A 13524-nucleotide genomic window follows, 5' to 3' on the forward strand; every position below is an offset into this window, starting at 1 on the left:
CAGACAAGTTGCTGTCCTTTTGTTCTTCAGTCTAGTTGTGGAGGACGTTGCTTCACTGGCCCAAGTTGGCACCATCATTGCACTCTTCCCGGGCAAGGCAGATAAGTCGCCGGCTTCTGGACAGCCACTCACTGCGGCTGCTGGCTACACACAGTAGCCCATGGCAACCCACTACAGCAGGGGCTGCAGCCTAGCCGTCCCCTCACGGCAGCTCAGCTGCAGATTGAGCTGTTGGTCAGCATCTTAGCTGTAGTAGGCAGTGTCACTGGCCCTCATATATGGGATCCGAACCGGGGTCCTCTGGTGTCCCAAGCCAGTTCTTAACCAATGCGCCACTTGGCAGGACCGCTGTAATCCCACTTTTAAAGGAACAAAAAGTGGTTGAGGAAAGTTGCCAAAGGTCACACAACCAACTGGTGGGAGAACCAGGATTCTAATCTAGATCTATCATATTTCACAGTCTAAACTCTGAACATCATCCCACACCACTCAAATGTTTATTGAGATGAAAATGTGGCCTCTAGACAGATATCCTCATCAAATATCATTCAATATTAGCCTGAAAGTGAAACCTATCTCAAGGATTACTCAGGAAGTAACGGAGGTTTTTTAAAGTAGGATTTGTAATTTTTTGTATATATTCAGATGCTGACTTTTATAAACTTAATTGGACATTTTGCATCCCTGGGATAGGGTCCTTTTCTGAGGATAAAAAAAAAAGTTTATGAAAGTGTGACATTTTCCTTTTACAAAATGAGTGTAAGAACATTCATATCTTGTATATTCTTTATGGAATGACTGACCACCAAGGTCAGGTTATCTTGACCATGACCAAATCCAGGGAACTAGAATCTAGGTCATCAATAAACTTCCCAATGCTCATTTTATCTAATTAGACCTCACAGTGGTGTTGGGATATCTTTCCCACTCCCAGTTCCTAGAACATAATGGGACAGCAAATAAGACACTGAGATGTGTTTCATGGCTTCCTCAAGAGGCACTGGTCACCTGCACCAGAGGCCACCCAGCCCTGACATTCATGAAGGGTACAGGAGAATTCTATCTTGCCACTTACATTATTTTGTCTTTTATCTGCTGTTTCTTCCTTCCCTCAGGGGCTTGAGGGATGTTATGTGGGTGGTGGCAACAAAGCAGAACAATGAAGCTAATGGCAATTGGTTTGAGAGTCATTACCTTAACCTTATTGCCAGGGTCTAATAAAATAGAACTAAAACCCAAGGCATAAAAATTTGAAGTTTTCCACAGCTTTGATGGTGCTCTATCCTCCATAACATCATGCCATTATGACCTCTAATTTACTAAACTACATAGTCACTTTTTATGTCACTGATGACCTTGCTCAATGGGTTAGAATAATTTAATTTTCGTTTAACTTTCAAGTTTTTACATACTGATCTCCAGGCACTTTAAAAGTCTTGTTTTACAGACAAAATGGGACGTGGCACTGATAACCCATCAACCCACCCTCATCTACCCCAACTGCTGCTTTTCTCCCCCCATTCGAGACAGAACACTTTTGAGAGCCAAGAATTCTCCCTTTCTGGAAGGCTGTGTCAGTTTGAGTCCTCCAGAAAGCACACACTAAGAGATAAAATGCAAGTCTGACCCTAAGTGAAGAAGGGAGGAAGCACTCTAGGCTGCCTTGCAATCTGAGGAAGGTTTGGCAAGACCATCAGGGAATCCCCAAGCCAAAGTCAACCATCAGAGGAGTCTCATGTTTCCCCCAAATAGGTCTGTCTTAGTATCCTGCCATACTCAGTAATTGATGGGGGTAGCCCATGGGAGGCATGGCCTCAGTACAAAGGGAGTGATTAATGGATTTCACAGTTCAGCAGCTGGAGCATTGGTTAGTTACCCTCCCTGTAGTTGGAGGTCTACAAGTCACATTTTCATAGCTACCACAAGAAGATAATTATTAAAATGTTTTGTAGTGCCATGTATGGGGAGCATCTACTTTACTTTTTAAAATCATCTAAGGTGAGATCAGATAGCTTTATACCCATCATTCTATTTAATTTTAACAACTCTCTGAAATAGGTACTATTGTTATCTGTTTTATCAATGAGGAAAACATGGATCAGAAAGGTTAAGTAACTTGTCCAAGATCACACAGTTGATCATGCAGGTGTCCTCGCTGGAATTTAAACACATTAGGTCTGTCTAACTCCAAAGCCAGTGTCAGATATTGTGTTCGGGCCTGAGTTAGGGAACAAGATAAACAGTCCAACCTGCAGGGAGTTTACAGTACTGATAATTCTCCAGGTAGTCACGGTAGTCATGTCCCTCCTCTGCCCCACCCCCCAGCCTTAACAGCTACCGTATATTGATTGCTTCTCCTGCTGGTCACTATGCTAAGTGCCTTACAGACATTGTCTCCCTTAGTCCTCAACACCCTCCCTATTGAATGGGTATTACTAGCCCTATTTTACATGTGAAGAAACAGATTTGGAAAAATTATAGCTATAAAGTATAGCTAATATTTATTGAGCTCTCACAATAATCTTATGAAGTAGGTGCTCTTGTTATTTCCATTTTACAGATGAGGCATGTGAAGCACAATTGGTTTTGGTAGCCTTCCCAAGGAAACACAGCTAAGTAAGTGGTGGAGTCAAACCTAGGTACTCTGGTTTCAGAGCTAACATGTTTAACCACTATGCCAAATTGCCTAATGCCAGGAGAGCGGGATTTGCATCCCAAGGCTGACTCCAAATTATCCTGTCTAGGCCATACATTGCTCTTCTGCTCAATTGTTCCCCATTCATTTCTTTTTTGGGGAGGAGGGGAACCACTGGAGACAAATAGTCACTGAGTACTACTATATATGCTACATACTAGGGAAACACAATATCTACCAACGAGGTATTATGCAGCCATAAAAAAGTTCTTAACATATTGATATGGTGTAATCTCTGTGATACATTAAGTGAAAAAAGCCAGGTGCAAAAGAGTATTTATAGTATGTGTTTTTATGTGTAAGAAAGAAGGGAACTACCAAACAAATGGTCTGAAGTCTTTAAAAAATGTCAGTGTGATGAACTAGAAAGGTTAAAGGTTAAAGTGACTCAGCTGGTTAAGAGTTGGCTTGGGCCGGCCAAGTGGCGTGATGGTTAACAACTGGCTTGGGATGCCAGAGGGCCCCGGTTCGGATCCCACATATGAGGGTCAGTGACACTGCCCTCTACAGCTAAGATGCTGAACAACAGCTCAACCTGGAGCGGTGCTGCCGTGAGAGTCGCCGGCGACAGCATAGGCTGCAGTCCCTGTGGCAGTGGGTTGCCATGGGCTATTGTGTGTGGCCAGCAGCCAGCGTGAGTGGCCAGCAGCCGCCGTGAGCGGCCGTCCAGAAGCCGGTGACTGATCTGCCTCGCTCGGGAAGAGCGCAATGATGGTGCCAACTTGGGCCAGTGAAGCGACGTCCTCCACAACTAGACTGAAGAACAAAAGGACAGCAACTTGTCTGTTCCCCTTCCCCCAATTCCCCACTGCTGTTCCCATGCCCCCAATTCCCCAATAAAAATCTTAAAAAAAAAAAAAGTTGGCTTAAGAGTGCGAGCTCTGAGCAACAGGGCCGCCGGTTCGATTCCCACATGGGCCAGTGATGCTGCACCTGAGTTGAGCTGTCGCTGAGCTGCCAACAGGTGGCAGGATGGCTCAGCTAGTGTAACAAGATTGCCTGTTGGATGGTAGGCTATGCTCACCCACAACTAAGACTGAACTTGGCACCTAGAGCTGAGCTGCCGCCTGGATGGCTCAGTGGATAGAGCGTGGGCTCTTAACAACAAGGCTGTGTCGGGTTTGACTCCCGCATGGGATGGTGGCTATGCCCACCCACAACTAAGATTGGACACAGCACCTTGAGTTTAGAGGCCATGAGCTGCCGACAGGAAGCCAGATAGAGACTGGCGCCCTCCACAACGAAGACTGAATAACAACTTGGCTGGTCCCCTTCTCCAATTCCCCAACACTGTTCCCCTCTCCCAAGTCCCCAATAAAATCTTTAAAAAAAAAAAAAAGGATAAATATTAAAAGACACTAAAGAGACTTGACAAACTAAATGCTACATGTAATTCCCCAATAGAATCCTAAATCTGGGGAAGAAAAAGCTACTATAAAGTGTTAAGTCCTAAACTGTGGAAGTTTTGAGATGTTAACCCACTTGCAAGTTTTACACACACACACACACACACACACACACACACAGAGGAATATGAAACTTCTGGATCTGGGTCAGAGATAAAACTGTTTTTACTGACATAATAGTAATCTTAGCACCAGTTTTCTATGCCCTATTTTCCCTTGGGGTGACAGAAAGAGGGCCTGATGTCACCTGCACATATAGTGGAGTTTGTACTACATATAAGAAACTCCAAAATTATGATTCCCGGAGTGTATCTAGGATGGCCTTCACAGCTGCCATCCTTCCCTCTGGCGATTAAGAGACAAGTCTTTGCTCTGGGCAGAGTGGAAATGGCTCCGGGGAGAGGTAAGACTTTTTGATATTTCCAGAAGCCTCATTTTCAGGGCTGCTATTCAATCCCTCTTTAATCCAGAATTTATTTTTTTTCTCAGAAAGGCTTAATCATGCAGAAATGTGAAAATAATTGTGGAAAGTTGTTTCTTGACTTACGTAAGGGACACAAGTGGGACAGTGGGTGAAATTTGCATATGGACTATATGTTAGACAAAAATACTGAATGAATGTTACATTTCTTGAAATTGATCATTGTATTGGTATATTTTAAAATGTCCTTTTTCTTAAGAGATAAATGCTGAAGTGTTTAGGGGTAAAGGGTCATGGTGTTTGCAACTTGCTCTGAAATGGTTCAGCAAATAATAACACCAGCAATACTATGAAGAAAAAGATAAATCAAATGGAGGCATGTTAATAGTAGATGAATTAGGGGAGGGATAGTTAAACTATTAAACATTAAACTATTTTTGCAACTTTTCTTGTAGATTTGAAAATTTTTGAAGTAAATGATTTTTAAAAAGAAAGAGGAAATAAGCACAAACACTAGAAGAATTTTAGAAGCTATTAAAAATGCCTACCTATCAAGACAGGAGGAAATGGGGTGGGGAAGATGAAAAAAAGATTTGAAAAAAAGATTTATCTAAAAATGCCTTTTAAAATATTTTGACTTTTAAGCCATGTAAAATGTTACATATTCAAAATGTTACTTAAAAAGCAAACACTAAAATTGAAGACAAATGAAACCAAATGGACCTAACTCGATATCAAATTACTACCTACTATAATTACCAGAGAGAAAAGAATTATTTCAAGTGTCTTCTGAATACAGTGCTCACTGTATAATCCTAAGTAGGATATGGGATAATGTCTAAGGACAAGAAGAATGTCAAATCTTAAATTTGATTCTAGTCTTAATAATGTTGGTATTGTAATTTCCAAACTATTTCATGTATATTGGGTAAAGCAAATAAATACGTTAACGTTATTAGAAACGATGATTTTCATGTTAAAAAAAACAGATATAAACATTATAGAACTTAAGAAAAAACTTAAGCTTTAATTGGAAATATCAATATTATCTCATGATTTTTAAAATATAAATTTTCTAGCTCTGTCCACTGAATGAGCCCAGAAGCAGTGACACCCAATGGCAATAAACACATTTAGTGCCCAGATCTTGGCTTCTAGATATTCCCCAATGAAAGGATTCGGGCTCTCGCAGAGGAATGGCTGATTTCAGCTCTAGGGCAGAGAAAGTACAAAGTGAATTGGAATACCCTTTTGTTCCGGAAAGTAAGGAAATGCTTAAAGAATGATGACAACATATAAAAATGACGCAGGAGGCAGCTTAATGGAGTTTTCACTGGCCAAATTTGGGATAATTTAAGGATCAAAAGAGGTAATAATAAACTAAATGCAATTGTTACTGTTTATAGAATATTAAATAAATAAAAATCTACAAACTCACAGTAATACTATTGAAAAGGTAAAAGAAAAGAATCTATTTGCCACAATTGGAGATGACTATTTCACCAACTCTTACTCTAAAAATTGGATAAAAGAATTAAACATTTTATCAGGACTTTTAAGGGAGAACTCTAGTTCATCCCCACTTGGCAGTAAAAAGTTCTTTTCAAAAGCCAATAGATGGTAGATGATAGAATTACAAAATCACCATATTTCAACTACCAATGAAATAACTGACTCACGCAAGGCCTTTCAAAAGATGCTAAAACTATTAGGTGAAAGGTTATGTAGTACCAAAGAATATCTCCACCGATTACTTGTTTATTGCAAAGCTGTGTGTTGGAGGGTGGCGATTGGCACCACATTAAACAAATGATCATAGCATCATTAAGAGTAGGCCAACTTGACATTATGTGCCTCCCAATGCAAGGCAACATGAAGTTCACAGTATTGCCTATGAGTCTTGCCAAAAATGTATAAGAAAAATTTAATCAAGCCTTTAGATTTAACTTCTACTTTATAAGAATCCAGATAATCCAGAATGTGGGACATTCTTTAAGACAATAAGCCTCATCTTTCTAAAAAGTCATTATATTTTTAAAATTTGGGGCAGCTGTTTTAGATTAAAAGAATGTAAAGAGCACAATAATCCAATGCAGTGCCTGAACCCTGATTGAAAATTGATTCGATCAAAACTAAGACATTTAGGGACAACTGGGAAATCTTGCATATGGGCTGAATTATAGATGATATTAAAGAATGGTTGATTTATTAGGTATCATAATGGTATTGAGATTCTACAGGTGAATATCCTAATTCTTAGGAGAGTTATGCTAAAATATATAATGGTAAAGTATCATGGTGTCTGCAATTTACTTTCATATAATGAAAATATACATAAAAAATGAAAAGTCAAAATGTTGATTATTAAACTTAGGGAGTTGAATATACAGGTATATACAGAGGGTGCCAAAAAATGTATACACATTTTAAGTAAGGAAAAAACTATTGTTTTACTCAATTATAAGACTGAATATATACTGATAACAAAAGATGAATACAAGTCACTTTTGACTTCTGCCATTACAAGAGGTGCTCAAAGTGGTTACCATCAGTGTCCAGACATTTCGGATTATGGCAAACTGCTGCTTGAGCATAGGTAACATCTCTTAAAATGTGTATACATTTTATACAAAAACCCCGGGTATTTAAACTTTTCTGTATGTATGAATTTTTCCATAATAAGGAGTTTTGGGGGGAAAAACATAGCTTCTATTCTCATGGGGCTCACAGACTAAAGTGGGGGGAGTTAGTAAATGAGAGTAAATTTGATGGGTGAAAAATGCTAGGGATTCCTAACTTTAAAATCCATCCTTTTCCTTCTATGCTAATATTGTTATTTATCTTGTGTGTATGTACTTTCTCACCAGTTAAATTTTTATAAGGTATATGCAGAGACCATGTCTCCTACATTGGTCTATTATTCAGTTAGGCCCTGAACCTATTCAATATATATTTGTTGAATGAATCCTCTATTAGCAACACTTCAGTGCTTCACCATCACTGAAAGATCATTAGTCTGGCACTAAAAACCCTTTACTCCAGGGGCTGGCTGAATGGCTCAATTGGTTAAGAGCTCACTCAGAGTGCAAGATCCGAGCAACAGGGTTGCCGGTTGGATTCACGGCCCGAGCTGAGCTGCCGCTGAGCTTCCAACAGGTGGCAGGATGGCTCAGCTAAAAAAAACAAAAAAACATAAAATCCTTTACTCTAACTTCATCAATAACCAGAACTTCCAAAATATTTGTTCTCGCTCATGCCTTTATACTTTTATATAATAATTTCTGTTTCCTCTGTCTGAAATGTCTTTTCCCTTCTCTGATTGTCAGATGTATCCTATCATTAATCAGAACTCAGCTCAAATGTCACCTGCTCTATATTCTCATAACTCTTTGTATATAACTCTGAGCATATCACCACCACCATCATCATCATCACTACTATATACACAGACAAACACTATCATGAATATCATGAATCCTTAAAACAACGCTTCAAGGAAGGTATCATTATCCTCTTTGTATACATGAAGAGACTAGCTCAAAGATGTGAAGGGGCTTGTTAGTAAGTTAATGAGCTTGATTTTCAAACTCTGATATGTCTAACACCAAAGTCCTTGTAATTATTTTTCCACATGATTTCCTCAGGGGCAGAAACTTAGCATTTCTTTTCATTTCTCCAGGGCCTACAATGTGCCTGGTGAATAGTAGGCACTCCATAAATATTTCTTTGCTGAAAAATTGCTAGATCCTACTTCCATGTTTTCTTTGAGTATTTTCCACCTGAAATATCCTACCTCCTCTTTGCCTATTTAAATTCTACCTACCCATGGGCCGGCCGAATGGCGCGGTGGTTAAGAGCTGGGTTGGGATGCCAGAGGGCCCCAGTTCGGATCCCACATATGAGAGCCAGTGATACTGCCCTCTACAGCTAAGATGCTGAACAACAGCTCAACCTGGAGCTGGGTTGCCGTGAGTCTCCGGCGATGGCATAGGCTGCAGCCCCTGTGGCAGTGGGTTGCCATGGGCTACCGTGTGTAGCCAGCAGCCAGCGTGGGCGGCCAGCAGCCACTGTGATTGGCTGTCCAGAAGCCGGTGACTGATCTGCCTTGCCTGGGAAGAGCGCAATGATGGTGCCAACTTGGGCCAGCGAAGCAACGTCCTCCACAACTAGACTGAAGAACAAAAAGACAGCAACTTGTCTGTTCCCCTTCCCCCAATCCCCCATGGCTGTTCCCATCCCCCCAATTCCCTAATAAAAAATCTTTAAAAAAAAATTCTACCTATCCTTTGAAATGCCTCCTCTGTGGAGCCTCTCTGACTGTTGCAGCCTACACTGATCTCTTTCTCCACTGTTTGAATAATGCGAGTCCACACATTTTAGGCTTGGATTACATTCTGCCCTATATTGGACTTATATGATTTTATTCATGGTTAGCTTCTTAGGACAAGGACAGGGTCTTCTCTTTGGAATGGCTCAGGGCATATAACACAGGCCTAATCATACGGCTCATTGATTGGAAGACTTCTTTCATCTAGAACCAAATAGCGTTTAGTAACAATGGGAAGTTACATTCAATTCTACACATTTTTGAGAGTGGCAGTTGAAATCCTACTCTGTGATTAAGAATCCTCACTCATTGGCCAGCCGAGTGGCTCGTTGGTTAAGAGTTGGCTTGGGAATGCAAACTCTGAGCTGCAGGGCCACCGGTTTGGATCCCACATGGGCCAGTGATGCTGTGTCCTCTACAGCTAAGATAGTGAACAATAGCTTGACCTGGAGCTAGGCTGCCGTGAGCTGCCGTGAGCCGCCGTGAGCCGCCATGAGCAGCCGTCCAATGGCCAGCAACAGATCTGCCTTAGCCGGGAAGAGCACAATGATCACAATACCAACGTGGGCCAGTGAAGTGACGTCCTCCACAACTAGACTGAAGAACAAAAGGACAGCAACTTGTCTGTTCCCCTTCCCTGGTTCCCCAACGCTGTTCCCTCTCCCAATTCCCCCAATAAGATCTTTAAAAAAATAAAAGAATCCTCACTCATTGAACAGGAAATTGTGATTTTTTTTGCTGGGGCACAATAAATCCACTATTAACCCAGGATAAGGGTTGAAAACAGAAAAAAACAAACTACAAGACTCCTCCATCATAACTCCAAGTTCCACTTTTAGTACCAGAATTCTTCAATTGCAACTCTAGATTGTTCTACTAGAATTCCTAGATTCTATTCTGTGAACCCCAGATAGTAATATTGGACCCCCCAGGTCTGCTCTGAGAATACCTGATTCTACTAATGGTCATCCATATTCTACTGCAATTCTATAAAATTATTCCACTGGACTACAGATTCTACTCTAGGAACCCAACAATTTATGTTTGAAATTCCAGGTTATATTCTGTGAGTCCTATATTCTCCTACGGGGCAAACAAATTCCACTATTAAAGCCCAAGATGCTACTTTTTGGAATTATAGCTTCTATTTTGGCAACTCCAGATTCTAGTCCCCAAATCCCAGACTTTAATATTCTAACCCCAGATTCTATTGTCAAGGCTCAAGAGTCTAATATTGGAACTCCAGGTCCTATTATTGGAATCACATGTCCTACTTTTAGAACATCATGTTATACTCTCTGAACCCAAGATTTTAATATTGGACCTTACATTCTACTATTACAATTTAAGATTTCATTATTGGAATCCAATTTTCCAATCTTGGAACTCAAGGATCTGCTTTAATCATTCTAGATCTTATGATTAAAACCCCAGGTCTTCATCTCCCCAGGAGATTTTACTATTAAAACTCAAAGTTTCACTCTCAGAAAACAAAGTTCTACAGAAATTTACACTTTAATCTCAGAAACATAGATCCGTTATTGGGATTAGACCTGAAGGTTGAGTTGAGGCTGAAGTTCTGGTAGGAGAATTTTGGACTCGAATTATTAAGATTAAATTGAGGTTCTTCACTTGAAACTCCAATTTCAGAACTGAATAACTTATGTTTGGAACTCCAGGTTCTACTAATGTGAGCCCCTCATTCTATCACTGAACATAAAGATTACTCAAGATGCTGCTCATATGAGAAATATAGTTTCTATTAGGATAACATCAGGCTCTATTTGTTAAGCCTACAATTTTACTAATAGAATTCAAAGTTCTCTCGATTCTAGAATCTAGAGGTACTTACCATAGTGGTTAGAAGCATGAGCTCTGGAGACATACTGTTTATGGTTAGGGACCATCTCAGTGCTTCCCAGGTGTGTAACTTTCAGAAAGTTATTTAACCTTCCTCTACCTCAGTTTCTTCATTTGTAAAATAGGGATGATAATAATAATACTCACCTGACAGGTTTTTTTGTGAGCGCTAAATGTAATAAAAACAGTAATACATGTAGAACACTTAGAACAATGCTTGGCACATACATTAGCACTTAAATGTTAGCCATTAGCATCATTACTATTGAAGCTGATTCTAATACTAATCTAAAATGTTCATTCCACTTATAGAATGTCTCAAGTTAACACTGCACCTGAAGGTTCCACTGTGGTACCTCAAGATTCTCTACTGGAACTTAAGATGAGCTCTCTGAATCCTATATTTTTTCCTTGTATTTCAGGCTAAGCATTCAAGCTTCAATATTGTATTATTAGAACTTAATGTTCCAATCTCAAAATCTCAAAATAACATAATCTCATGTTCTATTCTTGTGACCCCAGATTCAAGTTCAGGAACTCTAGGCTGTTTCTCTGAACCTGAAATTCCACTATTGGACCTCTAGATTTTACTCTCATAACTTGAGATTCTACTATTAGAACTCCAGGCTCCAGATTCAGAGCCTGCAACTTGATTATGAGCTCCAATATCTACTACTGGTTTTAGTCTCTGAACCTGAGCATCTAATTAGAACTCAGCTGCTACTTGGAACCGAAAATTTCACTACTGGAAGTATAGGCTCTACTCGCTGAACTTGAATCCTACAATTAGATTCCATAATCGCAACCAGAAATTCTACTTTAGGAATTTCAAGAATGGCAACCCAAGATGCTATATTTGGAACACCAAGTTCTAATCTGTGACTTTTTAAAAATTAACTTTTTAAAATTTAAGTATAGTTGATATACAATCTTATATTAGTTTCAGGTGTACAATATAGTGATTGACTTTAGTTTTTTTTTTTAAGATTTTACTGGGGAATTGGGGGAGGGGAACAGCTTTGGGGAATCGGGAAAAGGGGACAGACAAGTTGCTGTCCTTTTGTTCTTCAGTCTAGTTGTGGAGGACGAGGCTTCAGTGGCCCATGTTGGTATTATCATTGCGCTCTTCCCGGGTGAGGCAGTTGCTCACTGGCCACTGGATGGCCGCACACCTCAGCTCACAAAAGCTCACACCCGCTGACGGCCAGCCCCACTGCAGCCTATATCGTTGCTGATGACTCATGGCACCCAGCTCCAGGTCGATCTGTTGTTCACCATCTTAGCTGTAGAGGGTGCAGCGTCACTGGCCCTCATGTAGGATCTGAACCAGGGCCCTGCTGCTCAGAGCTGGTGTTCCAAGCCTACTCCTAACCAACGTGCTACTCAGCCGGCCCAGACTTGACATTTTTATACCTTACAATGTGGTCACCCCACTAATTCTAATAATCATTGGCACCGTGCAAACTTATCACAATATTATTGACTATATTTCCCTTCCCCTTTTCACTCATCCTCCCACCCCCTCCCTTTCGGCAACCTGCGACTTTTATATTTTATTTTTGACCTCCCTGTTCTATCAAAGTCTGCAATTCTAATACTGAGCTCTGGGTGCCAAACTTGGAATTGCACATTTAATTATTTTACTTCAGATTTCATTCTTTTGTTTGTTTTGTTTGTTTTTTTTAGCTGAGCCATCCTGCCACCTGTTGGCAGCTCAGCGGCAGCTCAGCTCGGGCGGGACTCGAACCGCTGCTGCTCAGAGCTCGCACTCCTGAGCAAGCTCTTAACCAACTGAGCCCCTTGGCTGGCCTCAGATTTCATTCTTATAACCCCAGATTTGACTCTCAGTTTTCTAGCTTCTATTTAGAGGTTGCTAAGAAAGCTTTCTTAAGAATTTCCCAGGCATAACTGCTTGCTTATATACTGTCTTGAACTGTGCTCTCAGATTCCTGGGATAACAAAACCCCTTGGTAAATGGAGTCCTCTGGCAATGGCTACTGCAATAGAGGAAACTAGGGTGGCCCATGACAAAATTGTTAATGAAACTTCCTACAGTTCCCTACCCGCCCTATCATCTTTGTGGCTCTTCTTCAGATCCCCAGTGCCCATATGCACTCTCATCACTTCTATCCAACCCACTCAGGTCAAGAGGCTCTCAAGAATATATTTGAAACTTTTTATATTAAAGTGCTAGTGAATTAAGATATTTCATACATTCCCCTGCTCCTCCCCTCCACTTAAATATTTAAAATTTAAAGCCTCAGCCAAATAGGTAAAGCTCCTAAAGTAACATTTCACACATTTTCAAGGAATGAGGGAGGTAATTCGGAAGGAAAATCACAGGGTCTCCAGTGGACCCTTAAAATCTACCTTATCTAATTGATTATTATTGTCTTCTGGGATTGGAAAAGTTCCCTTATTTCCCTCCTCATTTGTAAAATGGGGATAAAAATGGAAGTAAATAATATATGCAAAAGAGCTTTGTGAATATTATGCAAATATTGTTAGTATCCTTCTCCCTTTTCAAAAGAGCACTTCCCAGGCCAGTTTGACCATGACTACTGTGCCATCTGTTGGTCATACCATGAATTACACTGCTATTTTTCTCCTAAGTATCCCCAATAATCACTTCAGATTTTCTCTGACATTCTTGAAGACCTTTTAGAAAGAAAACTCCCTTGATTGTTTTTTTTTTGTGTGTTTTTTTTAAGATTTTTATTGGGGATTTAGGGGGATGGGAACAGTGCTGGGGAATTGGGGGAAGGGGAACAGACAAGTTGCTGTCGTTTTGTTCTTCAGTCTAGTTGTGGAGGAC

The sequence above is a fragment of the Hipposideros armiger genome, unplaced genomic scaffold (genome assembly GCF_001890085.2).
Source record: "Hipposideros armiger isolate ML-2016 unplaced genomic scaffold, ASM189008v1 scaffold_646, whole genome shotgun sequence".
Classification (NCBI taxonomy): Eukaryota; Metazoa; Chordata; class Mammalia; order Chiroptera; family Hipposideridae; genus Hipposideros; species Hipposideros armiger.